The sequence below is a fragment of the Lissotriton vulgaris genome, chromosome 9 (genome assembly GCF_964263255.1).
Source record: "Lissotriton vulgaris chromosome 9, aLisVul1.2, whole genome shotgun sequence".
NCBI classification, from domain to species: Eukaryota; Metazoa; Chordata; class Amphibia; order Caudata; family Salamandridae; genus Lissotriton; species Lissotriton vulgaris.
The window spans coordinates 1,144,859,386-1,144,876,079 of record NC_141697.1 but is presented as its reverse complement, the minus strand read 5'-3'; the positions used below and the strand labels follow the sequence as shown (position 1 = coordinate 1,144,876,079).

The 16,694-nt window shown below is 42.0% G+C and overlaps 1 protein-coding gene across 1 annotated transcript in view; it reads right to left on the bottom strand.

The window, feature by feature from the left end:
- LOC147692933 (inter-alpha-trypsin inhibitor heavy chain H3-like) overlaps positions 1 to 16,694 on the bottom strand; it is a 395,157-nt gene that overhangs the window by 183,305 nt on the left and 195,158 nt on the right. The gene's annotated exons all lie outside the window — the stretch shown is intronic.

Below are 16,694 nucleotides of genomic sequence, written 5' to 3'. Positions count from 1 at the left end.
AGGCTGGTAAGGAGCAGGCACAACCATGGAGCTGTCCCCAAGACTTTTCTTTCTGACTGTGAGATTTGGCACAGCTAGATGGTAGACATCACTTTAACAACATTTTGTCAGATGGGGAGCCTTCTATGTGTGTGTGCTGAGGTCTGCTCTCTTTGAGGCAGTGCCATGGAGGTGAGTGTATGTTGACTTCATAAGAGTGCCAGTCCAATCACGTGTGTATCATTTCTTGGGTGCTTCTGCCCCCATGAGGACAGCAAGTCTCTGACAGTCTAGCTTCACATCCCTCCTCACCCAGCGGATGATTTATTCATGACAAAAATGTTTGGAGGCAATGCACACAGTCAAAAGCTACAAACAAAGGCTTCACGCTAGTGTGCAACCATGTTCACACATTTTGGCTCCTCAAAAGCATTTTCTACAATCGAAACCAGGAAGGAGGAGCTCTGCGGAATTTCACAGAGTTTTTATATAACTGGTTGTAATTCCATGTACTACAACACGGTGAGCTACGCCCAACCCTATATGAACATTTCCAATTATTTAACATAGTCTAATTGACTTATGCAATAGAAGGTTTCTTTAAAACCTTAATTGTTCCTCATTTCTGACAAGTAGCCTACTGGACAGTTTTGTTTATAAAAAAAAGATAATTTCTTTTGGTATTGTATAGGCTCGAAAAAAGGCTTCTTTACCTTGAATCTGCCAGAATTTGGTTCCCCAAATACCTTCTTTTCAACATTTGCTTTCCAATTCTCATATCCTTGAATAGTCAGGTTTTGACTAAACTCAGTGGAGTAAATCAAGTTGTTGGTAGTGATTAGGTTTTTCAGAAGCTGCTGGGGTTTCTGTGTGAAAGAGGAGGTTGAAGAGTGTGACCTGTAAACACTCTTAAAATAAGGGAATTTCTTCAAGGAATTAGAATGGCTCCCGGGAGGCAGAGCCTCACAATGTTCACATTGTGTGTAATTGTGTATTTCTCTAGGCTAACTAGTCCTATGTATGACATATTGTGCATAGTGATGACAGCAATACATTTCTTTGTAGTTTGCTGAATTCAAATAAGGATCTTCACTATTCAAAGTACCATATACCTGCAAATCAAACATAATTCTTTTAACAGCCTCAATGTCCAAATCATCGGAAAGTGAACCTGGTATTCTAACATCATTCATTCAAATTGTTATCACATGAGGCAAGTACAATGTCCCTGTGGGTCCCATAATTAGATGTTGAACTTTCTCCCAAGCTATGCCCTCAGGCACAGGATAATATGTTTGCAGCATATAAGCCTCTTCAGGCTCTGTAGGATGATGACTGGGGCTGTAGTCCACGAACCACAGGTGATGCATTTGTACTTGCATAGACAAAATGTTTGTTGAGTGGCAGTAGAATGGCGAATATTATTGCCAACCACATGATGAAAAGACACTTTCCCAGAGTGATCCAGGCATAGGACAATGGAGGAATCATAAAATTGTCAAGAAACAACTCACTAGTGTGAATCAGTCTTTGGCGATGAGTAACTGTGAAAGGGGTTGAAAAATCTTCTCAGAAAGATCGAGAGTAATTTTAGCATTTTTGGTCTCTCAGGATTCTCATAAAGTGACCAGGTCAAATGGCGTAGCATCATATGGAATTTCATAAGAGACCATGGAATTACGCTGGGCAGTAGCCACTGTCATGTCAGCAGCATCAACTGTGTTTGTTGTACTCAGTGTTCTGTATACAGTGTATACAGTGTTAAGTTCAATCATCCCTGCACTCTGAATCTTTCTTGGTGTCTGCGGCATCTGGCTGTAGAGGGCTGGTCGCATAATGCTTTTTAATGTGGTCGATATACACCTGATTGTTTCTTCTTGACTAGGCAGGCGGAGGCAGGATAACAAATCTGTTACCTTTTCCCAAGAACAGTGCCGGGTGGTCTGTAGGCTGGTCCAAAAGCATGATTGTCATGGATTTTCTCCCGAAAAAGGTCCCCAACTTTGGGAACCCACCCATCAGCAGCAGTAATAACCTTCTCTTCACAGGTGTTGGCATCAGAGTTGTTTATCTCCAACTTCTTGGATAATCTGTAAAATTTGTCTTCATCCGCCACCTTTCCAGAATTATCTAAGCCAGGTATATATACAGAGGAATTCCGAAGGTAACCTCATATGGAGTGCTCATCCCAGTGCTCGTCTAGACAAGTTTTTCAGTGATCTCTGATCCTGATACAGATTATGGTATCAAGTAAGACCTGAACCTATCATGCTAGCAGTCAAAGCTTCTTTAATCATGTCATGGTCAGCTCAACGATGCAGTTCAATTCAGCTTTGAATGGGGTGCTGAATTGCAGACAAACTCCAAGAGCAAACATTGAATCACTAAAAGCCTTGGAGGCAAATGCAGGGTCGTTAGCTAAATGAAATCAATGAAATATCTAATTTAAACAAGGCTCTGCAAATCTTTTGAGGCTGCTGAAGCATTTGCATTTCTGTGTGGCAGAACCCATAGGGATCAAGAGCATGAATCAATAGCCACCAATATGTACTTATATAGGCTAGCTGAATTTAGGGAACTGATATGGTCCAAATGAATCACGCGCAATGGGATATTTGAGCTCATGTGTATAGTTGGCAATGGTCCTTTGAAAGTGGAGGGTTTAGCCGGCTGACAAATTTCACACTGTCTAACATAGTCCTTAGTTTCTTTAAATAAACTAGGTACCAATAGCATTGTTGTGATATTGCTACAGTTGCATTTATTCCTGCATGTGCAGAGGTGAACCCCTGCTGTTTTTCTTTCATTAATTCTAATCTGGACAGATTATTATGTAATATTCTGTATCCCACTTCTGGCATTGTACCTACCGGAATGCTATCTGAAATAAGGGTGTGGCAGTATCTGGGAGGAAAACCTGCAGGAGGTTTCCCAACTTGCTTGGTTGCATTTATGGCTTTTGAAATTTCTGTGTCAATCTTCATTTGAGATCTAGTTAAGATTACTATTAGGTCAGTTGGAGTTGCAGCTTTTGCTGCATTGTCAGCCGCACAGTTCCCTTTACTGTGAATACCACTGTGCTGATGGCCCTATGTGCGCTTCACATGGACCAAGGGAAGTTTGTCTTGCAAGACAGCTACCTTTGCCCAAAGCTGTTTATTTTTGTGGGCTTTGCCTTTGAGTCCTTGAATCAATTCAATCACCAATGTTGATAATCAACATTGTAACCTTGCATACAGAAGGCTGAGTCCTTCACAATGAGTGGGGGAAATGATGAGTTAGTCTTCTGTAATGCAAATAGAAGAGCATGGAATTCTGCATTTTGTGCAGTACTATCACATAAGCGTTTGGTGTGTGTGCGTTGTGGGATGAACTCACCATCTTTCACTACACCGTGCATTGCTGCACAGGCTTCAGAGTACTCACATTTGTTTCCTACCTCAGGGTGGATAGAGCCATCTGTGTAAAAATGGTGCTCTGATAAAACTTGTCTGGAGTCAGAAGAATTTCCTGTTCATATTTCAGAAAAGCTTATGTACAGACAGAGGGATCTTACTGAAACCTTACAGCCACTGAACTTAAAGAAGAGGCCCACTGTACTCACCTTGTGTATAAGACACATGCATTAGGAATTCTTGCCTTTCTGACCCCGTCTAGTGCTGGTATAGGAGAAACAATAATGACATGGTTTCCCTGCACCATTGGGTGCACTTTTAGAATAGCTGTTTTTAGAGTCATTAGGGTTTTTCATGGAAGCAAATTGTACTTCAGCCTGGGAATTCAAGTGAGACTTGTAGTCAATGGGTACGGTCTGTCCTTCTTTGTATGTCACATAGGTGTACCACAGTGACTGAGTATGACTCTCATAACTAGGTTGGTTTTGTTGTCCCTAGTTTGCAAATATTTAGTCTCAAGCATGTCTGCTTGTAGAGCACATAAGATATCGGTATGTTAGCTCAGCCCCCGTTTAGTAGAAAAAGTGGGAGAAATCAGGTCATACAAAGGCTTATTTTTCTCTGCCTACTGAGGCAAATACGTCTGTTAAGAAAACCCAACAGGGATTCTTACTTTTACAGTGTGTCTGGAGGCTGCAAGTTAGCACACTTCAAGAGGAGATCTGGAGCTAGTCCCTTGCCCTGGCTGGATAATTCACATTTAACGTAGGTCACCATCAGATAGTCGATTTTTTAAAATCAATTTTGTAACCATGTGATGTTAACATAGTCATTACTGTGTCTAACCTGGTAAGGTGTAGATTGGAGTCGTCGTTAGTTAAGTAGATATCGTCAATGTACGACAATAACTCAGGATCTGGTTGTAAGATCTCTATAACTCATTCTGAAATTAATCCAGGATTATTCTAACAGCCCATAGCCAAATGTAAGAATAAAAACTGCACTCTGTCAAAACTGAAAGTAGGTAGATATTCACTTTCTGGTGGTATATTTTGACTGAATACCTCATTAGAATTATCAAAGGTTGTTTTGTATTTTTTTCCATACCAGGTTCATCATTAAACCTGTATTTTAGGCGTTTTGTACTGCATATGTTCATGGATGTGAATTTAAATTTCTATAGTCTAAGATGATTCCAAAGGATCGGTCTGGTTTAGAAGCGGGGAAAAGGGGTGTTTTCTATTATGCCTTGATACTGAAATTGGTCCAATAATGTTTCAACACCACATTTTGCTTCTGGTTTTAAGGATTATTGAGCTTGTGGCCATGATTCACTACATAGAGGAATAATATGTGAATTAGTGTTTGTCGCAACCCACTTGATTTCGGTGTAGGGCTTGTGCTTGTCGTTTGCCCATTCACTAGCACACATATGTTCAGGTACTATGGGAGAGAAGGCCACCCTTATGACTTTCTCCTCCTAGGTGTTTTCCTGATTAAGGCTGGAGGACAGTCTTCTTCTGCTAGGATGATGTCATAAAATTGGGTCTAGAAGGCTGCTTTGAAAATATGTGGTACGTCCCCTTCAATTAGTATTTTTAGGTTGTAACCCTATAAGGAGAATTTCAATGTTGATCTGGAGTTTCAATCTGTATGCAGCATCCAGAAACTTCTGAAGCTTCTGATGTACTATCATGACTTCTGCGGCACTGTCTAGACATGATCTTGCCCAAGTCCTGCATTGCAAGAGAACCTGCAGCTGAATCTGCATGTTTTTTGGAAAGTCCTGCTACTTTCTTCCTCTTAACCATTGTTTCTCATGTCCACCTTCACTATTCCTACTGTACTCCTCTTTTCTTTGTAGACCTGGCTCTTAGACTGAATCACAGCGCTGTCGATGGACCAACAGTTTCCCCCCACCCTCAACCCCTAGCTCCTGAGACCCTTACTGGTGAGTAGTCACACTCTATAAGCCACCTGATTGATTGATTGATTGACTTTTCTTCAATACTCGGATCAGCTCCCCCTTCTGGTTCATTACGTTCAGTGTCCTGAAAAGAACGTTTAGAGCAGCTATCAGAATACTGGTACTGTTCAGACTTTTTTACCGGCTATCTTGATCAGTGGAGGCATGAAGACAGTTTTCCTCATGACGGACAAACACCCACTGCTGTAGCAGTCAGTGGGTCTTCCACTGGAACTTTGTTTTATCAGCTTTATTATCCAGGCAAAATATATCAGTTGTGAAGTGCAAAGTGCGCTGGCAGCAGGTGTGGCAAAATCATGGGTGATAATCTGGGCTTAGATCCTCTCTTGACAAGTGGTCAAGTGGCAGTCCTTATATTCTAAATCTTTTCAGAAACTGGAATTCCAGACATAAATTTAGGAATGTCTGACATAGAGTATGTGCATCAAGATATGCATCCCAGATGTTTCCTTAGTTACATATAAGGTAGGCCTGGGCGGAGTTGGAGGAGTTCTGCTAAGCGGAACTCCGCAAAGTGACTCAAAAACTCTACAAGGGGCAGAGAGCATTAGGTCGTGAAGTGTGTGCTGATTTTGAGCATGGGGTGTTTGTCCCCTTCTGGAAAATCAGCACAAATGGCACCAGGCGCAGCACAATAGGGCGCTGCTTCTTTCTGCCGCTCGAGTAGATGTCCTACTTGAACCCAAATTGAGAAATCTTGCCAGAAGGTGGTCTGGAGTAAGATTTCCCTCGCTCACTCTCACCAACCTAACGTTGGTGAGCATGAGCGAGTGAGGTAAGCACTCTGCTTTGCTAGGCAGAGAAGAGAGTTTTGGATCTCTGCACGCTATGCATAGCGTGGAGTGGGAAAAACTCTGCAACGGAGCTGAATTTCATGCCAAGGCCTGATATAAGGCAAAAGGATGTCAATTTAGACTACATTATTTTGGTTATATGTCTGTATATGTTCTAATTTAACCTAGACATGATGAGGAGTAGACATTTGACCTAGCGGAATGTTGCATTAGATGTTAATGACGCTATCATAGTTCCCAGAAATATAAGGTCTGTGTTCAAAGGCAGGCATCACAATGATTCTGCATAAAAAGGGAACATGGTGACTTCCACTGCCTAATTTAAAGAAGATGGTGGGCTCCATGAACTATGATGGGGTCCGGACCCACATGAGATGGAGTCGAAACTTAGGGACTTTATGTCAGGAGTAATAGTGGGAGAAGATGGGGGAGGAAGCAATTGTGCAGGCTATAGAGATGTGGAAGATAGAGACTACACTTCAAAGGGGGTTGAAAAATTAGCTAAGGGGTCAGGGAACAGTGGCATTGGGTGTAGGAGATTTTGGAAGGGCAGTGGACATGACGGGAGTGTCTGTGCATGGGGAAATATCAGGAGGCATGTGTGGGAGAGTAGGCAGTGATGGCAAAGTAGCCAAAGGTGTGTCAAGTGGGAATATTAGGAGTGTTGGAAAGAAACTAGCAGATGAAAAAAGGGGTTCAGTGGGGAAGTAGTATTTAAGAAAGAGTGAAGATCTGAAGAATAATTAAGGTGGGCTTGTTGATAGAAGTGGGGGGCTGTTGGCAGTGTTGTGGTGTAAAGGGAGTATTGAAGGTGTATAGGTCACAAGGGAAGGAAAAATAGGAGCGATTGGAGGGGAAGTGAGTTAGTAGTGATATCAGAATACAATTAGTTAGATGGTAGCATGGGTGTGTGTTGAATGATGAAAGCAGAGATGCCCTAGAAGAGGGGGGTTTCAACTTGTAGCACATTTATCTGAAGGTAGGAATCAAAAGCAGCACCATGTCAGCTTTAAACAGCTGTAGGGAAAGGTTGGAGGAAATCTACTCATTATTCTGTTGTTTTCTGCACTTAGAGTAATCTGACCTTCTTAACCCTTTCGATGCTCATGACGAGCTCAGCTCGTCATGATGCACAGTTGAGCTGTGCTGATGACGAGCTGAGCTCGTCATGACACCAGCAAAATGGCAATTTCCAGCACAGGAGGGGGAAAACGCCTAGCAGCCAAGGTGTTAAGATCAGTCTGCACAGAATGAGAAGCATGAAGGGGCATATGCATTGCCTCATAGATATGGAGTATGGTCTTACCATGTATTAAAGGAGGAGGTCCATGAGTGCTGTAGTGGGTGATCCCATGCAACACCCATGACTTTTGATGCTGCCCCATATTTAAAAAATAATGTAAACTTGGGGCAGTGCCAAAACCTTATGTCTCCCTAGAGCAGGCGTAACAAGGAGAAATATTTTCATTTTTCCTAGTTTATTCTTCTTTCCATATGTGCTGCATTCTGAGGCACATATAGAAAAAGGAAAACGCCACTCAGAATTATTTTTGTGCAGGAAGGTGTCCATTCCTTTCCTGCACAAAAACAAATCTACTAATAATCACAGACACCATTGCACCATAGTGCATGGGTGCCTGTGTTGGGGCTAGGCAGCCAATTGTGCACCAGTGCAGGGGCAAAAGACAGGAATGCACTGTAGTTCATAAATACGGTGGATTCCTGTCCATTCATATTGGCATAGGGCAGTGCAGTAAGAAGCCTTGCAGGGCTGCACTATGCCAATTTCCCGTAAATTAGGCCCTAAGTGAGTGTGGAACACGTAGTCCTAATTATGTTATTCTAAATAGAAATGTATTGTTATTTACTGAGTTAATATTCATGTAAAGGTCAGGATGATGCAGTATTATTTTTTAAATAAAAGTATAAAAACAATATATTCCAGTGTTGCTCTCACGTTTAGCCATTAGGGCTTCCTCTGTGGATACTAAATGCCAAATTAGTTCTCGTCCTTGAGTGTAAATCTCTTTTGTTGGTAGACTAGGAAGGCAATTTTATCTGTCTAGTGTGTCTAGTTTTTTTTTAAGTATTGCTTCTGTGTAGTGCTTTAGATTTGACTGGAATGGCTATCTGTCTTTTCTTATGTTATTTCCTCTTGGGATGTTTTTTTTAATATGTTTACATTGTTTGTCTTTGGTATTGAGAATGCAGAGGCAAACACTCTGGACATTATGGTCCTGATTCACAAATGTAATCTGAGACAAAATCCTAACTTTACGACTTTCGGTATTCACAGAAGCCATTTAGGAATATTAAAGTTAGGATTTTGTCTCAGGTAATCTTAAATTTTGGTCTTAAGTTAAACTTAAGACAAACTTAAATTTAACTGAGACAAAATCCTAACTTAACGACTAGGATTTTGTCTCAGTTAAACTTGTTTGTTTTAAGCTTAACTTAAGACCAAAATTTACGTTTAACTGAGACAAAATCCCAACTTTAGTAATCCTAAATGCCTTCTGAGAATATCGAAAATTGTAGTTAGGATTTGGCTGAGATAACTTTTGTGAATTGGGCTGTATGTTATTGCTCAATCAGTAGAGTTACTTGTGTAGGATTGTATTAGAGGATTTTGTAGCCAATTAATGATAAAGGTAAAGTTTTTCAAAGTAAAGATAAGTTGCTTTGGTTGACAGTTGTTGAGCTTATTTGGAATGTCACACTTTGTGGCTCACACAGTAAACACACAGACAGGACAGATTGCAAAATATCCCACTGATCCCATCAGTGACATAACAAAGTCCCCCACAGACCTCGCAGTGCGGGGGCCCAAAGCTAGAGGGGCCCCCTCAACACATTAGCCTGGCCTGAGAGCTCCTGAATAAGTACGGAAGGGGGCCTTTCCATGTACTCAGCAGGGGGCCCCTCAAGTATCAATACACCAGTAGATCCCATCGATGTGTTAGGCAGTTGGATCCTCAACCCCGGTGATCATAATTCCTTCACTACCTGACTCAGAAATTGGGAAAATCATCAAACAATTTTTGCAAAAGCAGTGGGTGGGACCAGGTTGAGAACTATACTGTAAAAAAAGCTAATTGTGTTTTGATTCAGTTTCTAAGCATAAAGTGGATTAAATCATAGGCTATCCCTAAAGCTAACTGATGCTCACTATTACTAAGCAGCAACCTCGCCAAACTGAGATCTTGGGTTTAATTTGGTGAGCCACGACCTCTGCTGTCCTGTCTTTGAGTAAGAAAGGCTGGCTTACAGGTTGAGTAATAAAGGCAATTCTAGTTGTTCAATCAGAGTACTTGTAAAGCGCGCTATTTACCCGTGAGGGTCTCAAGGCGCTGAGGGGAGGGGGGTGCCACTACTGCTCGAAGAGCCAGGTCTTGAGGAGTCTTCTGAAGGCGAGTAGGTCTTGGGTCTGCCGTAGGTGGGTAGAGAGGGTGTTCCAAGTCTTGGTGGCAAGGTAGGGGAAGGATCTGCTGCTGGAGATCGTTCGTTGGATGTGGGGGACACCGGCGAGGGCGAGGCTGGCGGAGCGGAGCTGGGGGGTGGGGGTATAGAAGCTGAGTCTGCTGTTCAGGTAGGCTGGCCCGTGTTGTGGAGTGCTTTGTGTGCGTGGGTGAGGTGCTTGAAGGTGATCCTCTTGTCGACAGGGAGCCAGTGTAGGTCTCTCAGGTGGGGGGTGATGTGGCTGCGGCGGGGGACATTGACGATCAGTCGGGCCGAGGCATTTTGGATGCGATGTAGTCGTCGTAGGTGTTTGGCTGGGATTCCTGCGTAGAGTGCATTGCCGTAGTACAGTCTGCTGCTGACGAGGGCCTGTGTCACAGTTCTTCTTGTTTCGTTCGGGATACACCTGTAGATCCTGCGGAGCGTGAAGAGGGTGTTGTAGCAGGAGGAGGAGACCTGCTTAGACATGGAGAGGGAAGAGTTGAGGATGAATCCTAGGTTGCGTTCATGGTCGGTGGGTGTTGGTGCTGTTCCCAGGAGTCATCCGAGACTGAGGGGGTGGGTCCGAGGATGAGGACCTCCGTCTTGTCTGAGTTCAGTTTCAGATGGCTGCTCCTCATCCAGTCGGCGACGGCCTTCATTCCCTCGTGGAGGTTGGTTTTGGCGGTGTGTGGGTCCTTGGTGAGGGAGAGGATGAGCTGGGTGTTGTTGGCGTAGGAAATCATGTTGAGTTCGTGATGGCAGGCCACTTGTGAGAGGGGGGCCATGTAGACGTCGAACAGCGTCGGGCTGAGGGATGAGCCCTAGGGGATGCCGCAGATGATGTTGGTGGCTTCGGATCGGAAGGGTGGAAGGTGGACGCTCTGGGTTCTGCCGGAGAGGAAGGACGTTGTCCAGTCAAGGGCCTTCTCTTGGAATCCGGCTGCTTGGAGGCGTGTCTTTAGAGTGCGATGGCAGAATGTGTCGAAGGCGGCTGACAGGTCCAGGAGGATGAGGGCGGATGTTTCGCTGTTGTCTAGTTGGCGCCTGATGTCATCCGAGGCGGCGATGAGGGCTGTCTCGGTGCTGTGGTTTTGTCTGAATCTGGACTGGGACGGGTCCAAGATGGTGTTGTCTTCGAGGATTGCTGGTTGTTGAATATATAAGTATCTTCTAGTCCCTGAGCTGTAAACAATTCAGTACCTAGGTAATTATAGTACAGTATACTATTAAGGGCATACACATGGTGAGAAGTTAATTCCACAGAACTCTTTCCAGTGAGACCATTAGCATAACTTTGCCCGATAAAAAAAGACCAGACATGGCAATGTTTTTTCTGTATTAGTGACATCAAATTATAAGGTCTTGGTAAGTAAATTCCTCAAAATGTCCTTCATTAATCAAGATTTTTTTTATCAGAAATAAAAAACAATTACAGTATGGCATTTAGACAGTAGCAAGTATTGGCAAATAGCATTGGCAAAGCCAATACATTCTAAAGGAGAGACCTATTTACCTTGCCAGTGCTTGTCTGTATTTATGATTTCCAAAGGTATTGCACCAATTTGCTCAAAGAAAATTGGAAGATCTTTGAATTGTAATAACTCTTGACAATCTTTGAAAATGTAGTTTTATTCCCAGACCTGAGTCTATGATAATGAATTGACCTTTGATTAATATTTTCAACCCTGCTTGAATTAGTGCTACGTTGACTGTGATAACACGACTGAGTGACTGTATTATGAATGTTACTTACTATCGTATTTTATCTAATGTTTTTCAATTTTTTTACCAGCATTTTTGTAACAATGCTTTATTGACATATATCTTGTATGGCAATCTGCTGAATAACAGCAGCTGACTGACAGCTGAAGGAAAACATTTTAGTAGTGCATTACATGTGGGCATGGGGAGTGACTGATTTTGCAAGTAATATTCTGCCATGCATCAAAAAAATGCGAAAACAATGCTGTGAAAATGTATGCATACATTATTTAAGCAGTTCACTTTTCAAACAAATGTAAAGAAGAATATTTTGTGGCAATTGTAATATGGATGGCTGGTACCCTACCTTCATCTTTTCCCGAAGAAGAGAAGACGCCAAGACAGAAGGAGAAATAAAAAATACACAGTTAGTACATGTTAACTAGGTAGACAGGAAAGGAAGCAAAACAAGCAATACTGGAACTGTTGGTATTTCCTGTGACAATATTTTTATATTGTTTAAATTGGTGTACAATCAGTCAGTCAAAGTCACTTTATTCGATCTAATCAAAATATAGATCATACAAGTACATTGCAATATGGAGTGCATTTTCTTAAAGTGTCAGCGTGTATACTTAGAGACATGATTAATGATCAGATCAAAATTTACTATTAACATGGAAGCTAAAACCTCATACAGGGGTCTGCCAAGCACTCCAGAATATCATACGTTAATATGACAATGTTAAAGTCTTTCAATACTATTTAAATTCGTATTGTAAAATACATATTTCCATTAAAAAGAAGCCTTAGTAAGTTTATATATATTATCTATAAAACCAATTACAGTAAAAGATTCGTCCTCTTACTAATATGGAAGAAAATAAGAAAAAGTCTACAAATACTATCATTGAGGGTCAATTGATCCCCTAGTCATTATTGACGAACATAGATAAGAAGCAAGGCAAGGTAATGGCATAAAAGATGATTAGGCAGCATTTGGAGGAAATCTAAGGCAGGGCGACATTGTGTAAGGGGGAGGGATTTTTTTTGTATGATGCACCGTATAAAATTTACAGGAACAAATGAGGCGCAAATTAGATTGTGGTGAAATTCTTTAATTCTTTTACAAGGCAAACTGACAGTGCGTTTGGGGAATACATTTCCTTAGGATGGCCCAACATGCATGGAATAAAATGTCGTCGAAATCTTGCAAATATAAAGTGAGGTCGTGAATTGGTGACAAACACTAGGTATGAGTTAACATCAAAAGAGGTAAAAGATATCTTTGAATATGACATTACCATACATTTTCTATGGTTGATTTCCTGTCTGTCGTTCCACCTTTTAGCTAAAAAGAGTTTTTTGATTTGTGTTTTCGGGGTTGATAGGCAATTAGCTGGATTTGTAAACAAAAATTGCAACCCTTGAGCAGACAATGTATCTTTAACATATAGGGCCTCATTTATGAGTCCTTGCGTCACTTTTACGCCACCGGTGTGTCACTTTTTGTGACGCACCAGTGGTGTAAAAAATGCGCCTTGTTGCGCCATATTTACAAAGTGACGCATCTAAGTAGATGCGTCACTTTGTAAACGCTTGCGCCACATTATACCTGCGCCTGGTATAATGTATTCAAGAGGGGCGTATTGATGCAAGAAAGGGTTGTAGAAGTGACGCAGTGAAATCTATGAGATTTCACTGCACCACTTCTAGGACACAAATGCGTCAATTTCTTAAGCCTGCCTCACAGCAGGCGTAAGACTGACGCAGGCCCTTTCACATGGGGCTTGCCCCATGTGAAAGGACACGTTGCAGGAGTTGCGTCACTTTTGTGACACACTCCAGCAATGCGTCACTTTTGCGCCATACAAATACGTCAGAAATACTGACGGATCTGTAACTCCTTGCGACATGATGCGTCATACAGTAAATATGACGCATCCAGCATGCCGCAAGGAGGGCGCAATGAAAAGTGACTCATCGCTGTTTTCACGCAGCGATGCGTCACTTTTTATAACCTTATGTGCTTGGTCATGGGTTAAACAGTCCCTAATGATGCTTTGTGTCAAGGCCACCGCTTTACTTCCTATAGTGAGTGCTATAATAGAATCAGGGCAAGACGAGCTACATCTGATATATAAGGGGCATTTAACTCTTGGTAGGTATTAAAAGTAGAGTAACAGCTAAGAACAACTAAATGTTTTTTGAGGAAGGAGTCTTCTATACTTTGTAGGACATAAACATTTGCCAGACCCCATAACCCTGCCCCATATGTGGCTATAGATATCGCTTTTGCTAAGTCGATGTGTTGAATGGTCTCCAATGGCTTGGATTAAAAAAATAATTATAATAGAGAAAATAGCCAAAATACTTTTTTTAGGCAAAAGACATCTGTTAGCTGCCATATTGGTCCATGTGGCAAAGCTAATAAATAAGACACCTAAAAGAAAAAAGTTTGAGTAATATCATCTTTACGTTCTGCTATATAAAAAGATGGCAATCTTTTGGAATGTTTTCCTGTGATCAAAGTAAAGGTTTTAGATTAATTGACCTAGAGATTCAGAGATGCCATAAACAGGACATACTCATCAATATGTTTTTGTAATGCCACGCTGGTCTTTGCTATTAGCACTGCGTCATCTGCATATAATAGTATAGGAATACGCATGTTGTTTACCGTAGGGACATCTGTTGTAGAATTTGCCAGAGGTGTTTCAACACCATTAGTATAGATGAAGAACAAAAACGGGAGCCTGGACAAAGCCCTGTCTAACTCCCCTGTAGATGGGGAACCATTGTGTACATTCCCCCTGACTTCCAAATCGCACACACACCGATGCTCGGCAATACAGTTGACAAATAAAATATATATTTCCCTTGTCTACACCCATCCCTTTCATATTTTTCCAAAGTTTGTAAAGGGAGACACAATCAAAAGCTGCTGATAGGTCCATGAACGCCATATAAATGTTGCCCTTTTTAGCTAGAGTGTACTTAGCTGCAATCAGGATAAAATTTTAACATTGGTCCAGGGTCCCTTTACTTTTTTTAAAGCCGTACTGTAGTGTAATTAAAAGATTGTTTTCCTTGGCCCAATCCTTTAATCTATTTAGTAATAGATGGCCCATTAATTTAACTGTGCCGTCCAAAAGGGAGATAGGCCGGTAGTTTTTAGGCAATGAATTATTACATTTTTTCTAGATGGAAAGAATGATAGTCTTTTTCCATGATTCCCGTGGGCCCACCACCACTATTGCATCAAACACATTAGTTAGGCAGAGGCACCCAAAGGGCCCGGTTGTCAAATAAGAAATCTATAGGAAAGCCATCAGGCCCTGGGCCTTAGCGCTGCTACATTGCAGCAGTCCGCTTCTCACCTAAGCAGTAGAGAATTTTAAAAGGCATAGAGGGACATTAGTTTCATCATTGGGAGGATGACTTTCCCTTCAGGGGGGATTCCAAATATACCAAGATTGTGTTTGACCCAAGTGTTGTCATCCATGTGAACATCTAGGTTTGGGCCTGAATCCAGTTTCAAAAAGGGAGCCCAAAACTCTAATATATTTTTAGAGGATGCTGCGTGTTGAAGATTTTCCCAATCCTCCTCCTTTAAGATCTCAACCTGGCCTTCCTAGTTTCCTTATATTGGTGTCTCTTGGTTTGCTCTAAGTGCAAAACACACAAGATGATGGACGGAATGTTGCACAATGGCATCCAAATAACGATGTATTAAACCCAGATCTGTGACTGGAGGTGAATGTTTTGCCATTGTGCAACATTCCGTCCATTATCTTGTGTGTTTTGCTGTTCACCCTATGTGGGAAGGGTATGCCCAGACGAGGGTCCTGTGCTCACTAGGCCACTGGAGTCAAGCTAGTCTGGCTGATGAAGGCTGGTAGCCAGAAACCGGTCCTAGGATGCTTGATTCCAGTCCAGGGAAGACATGACTTGGCAGTTCGGGCTGGACTGTTCCCATGAGGCACAGGGTCAAGACTGATTTGCATATGGCCATGTCTGAACTGGGGTGGCTTGGTGAGCAAAATAACGATGGATTAAACCCAGATCTGTAACTGGGGGTGAATGTTTTGCCATTGTGCAACATTCCGTCCATCATCCTGTGTGTTTTGCTTCTAAGTGCCACATGTGAATTGCTGAGTGCCTTAGTGCAAGCAGCATCAAACCAAATTGGTTACACAGGTTTAGGAGCCAAGATCGTGCGTGGCATGGGGTGTATTAGCTTCCTTCTACTTTCACCCAAAATTGTCTCAAAGGCCTGCAATATATTAAAAGGATCGGTACACGGGTCAAGGCAAATTATTATATCCCTCTGAGTGGTTCCTACAACTATAGGTATCAGTTTGTCTTTATTTATCTGTACCCATTTAGGGACTATACCATTCTTTCTTGTTATATAGGGTGCAGGGAATCTCCTCAGTGGAAGATTGGAGCGTTCTTTCCATTTGAGTTGGCAGGTTATAGCAGCATAGTTACTAAATGCTGTGATGAGAGTTTTAATGTTGCTAAAGAATGATTTTAGGGGAGCCGAGACCACCAGGTAATCGATGGTAGACCCCTGTATACTAGTCCCAAATGTTTTTTCAAGGAGAATAGTTATCTCATCAATCGGGTTAATAATATTCAAATTCCTTATGGTCAGAAGTCTCTTCAATAAATTACCATAAGAATTATGTAAAAAAAGTGGATGATGATGGGCTGTCAGGGCAGTATTAATCACCTTCTCAAGCCAATAAGTGACTAGTGCCATCTCCCCTTCAACATTGTTATTATAAAGGTTTATAATTAGCAAATCATTACCTCCAGGGCCTCCTGCCAATAAGAGATGGTACTAAGTGGCTTTCCTTAACCACTTGCATGCTCAGGACGGCCAGGGTGGGCGTGTGCGGAGGACGGCCATGGGTCGTCCGAATCCCTCCCACTATACAAATCGCCTTCACCGCGGCAGAATTTGAGCCATATGCAAGGGGTTATAAAAGCTAAAAGTGTTTCTGATCAGTGTAAGTAGACCCCCTCTTGCTCTTCCTGCTCTTGAGGGTACAGCTGGTGTGTAGAAGGAACTAAATCCTTCTATATAGGTTGGGCCAATTTTTCAGGTTTCCTGTAGACATATTACATCGAAGGATGAGCCTAATTCACTTAGGGTCAACTAACTTCAAATTAAACTATGATATATTCCAGGTCATTAGTCTTTCATATCAACACCGGAATCTGATGTGTCACTAACCATTGGGGTTGGCTACAGGATAGATGGGAGGTTGTTGGGCCAACCTATCTCCCTCCTGCAAATCACATGCTTTGAGTTCTTCCAAGACAGCAATTTGGTTATTTGTGGGTATGGCCATGCTATAATGATGTTATCTCGGATATATGGGAGTT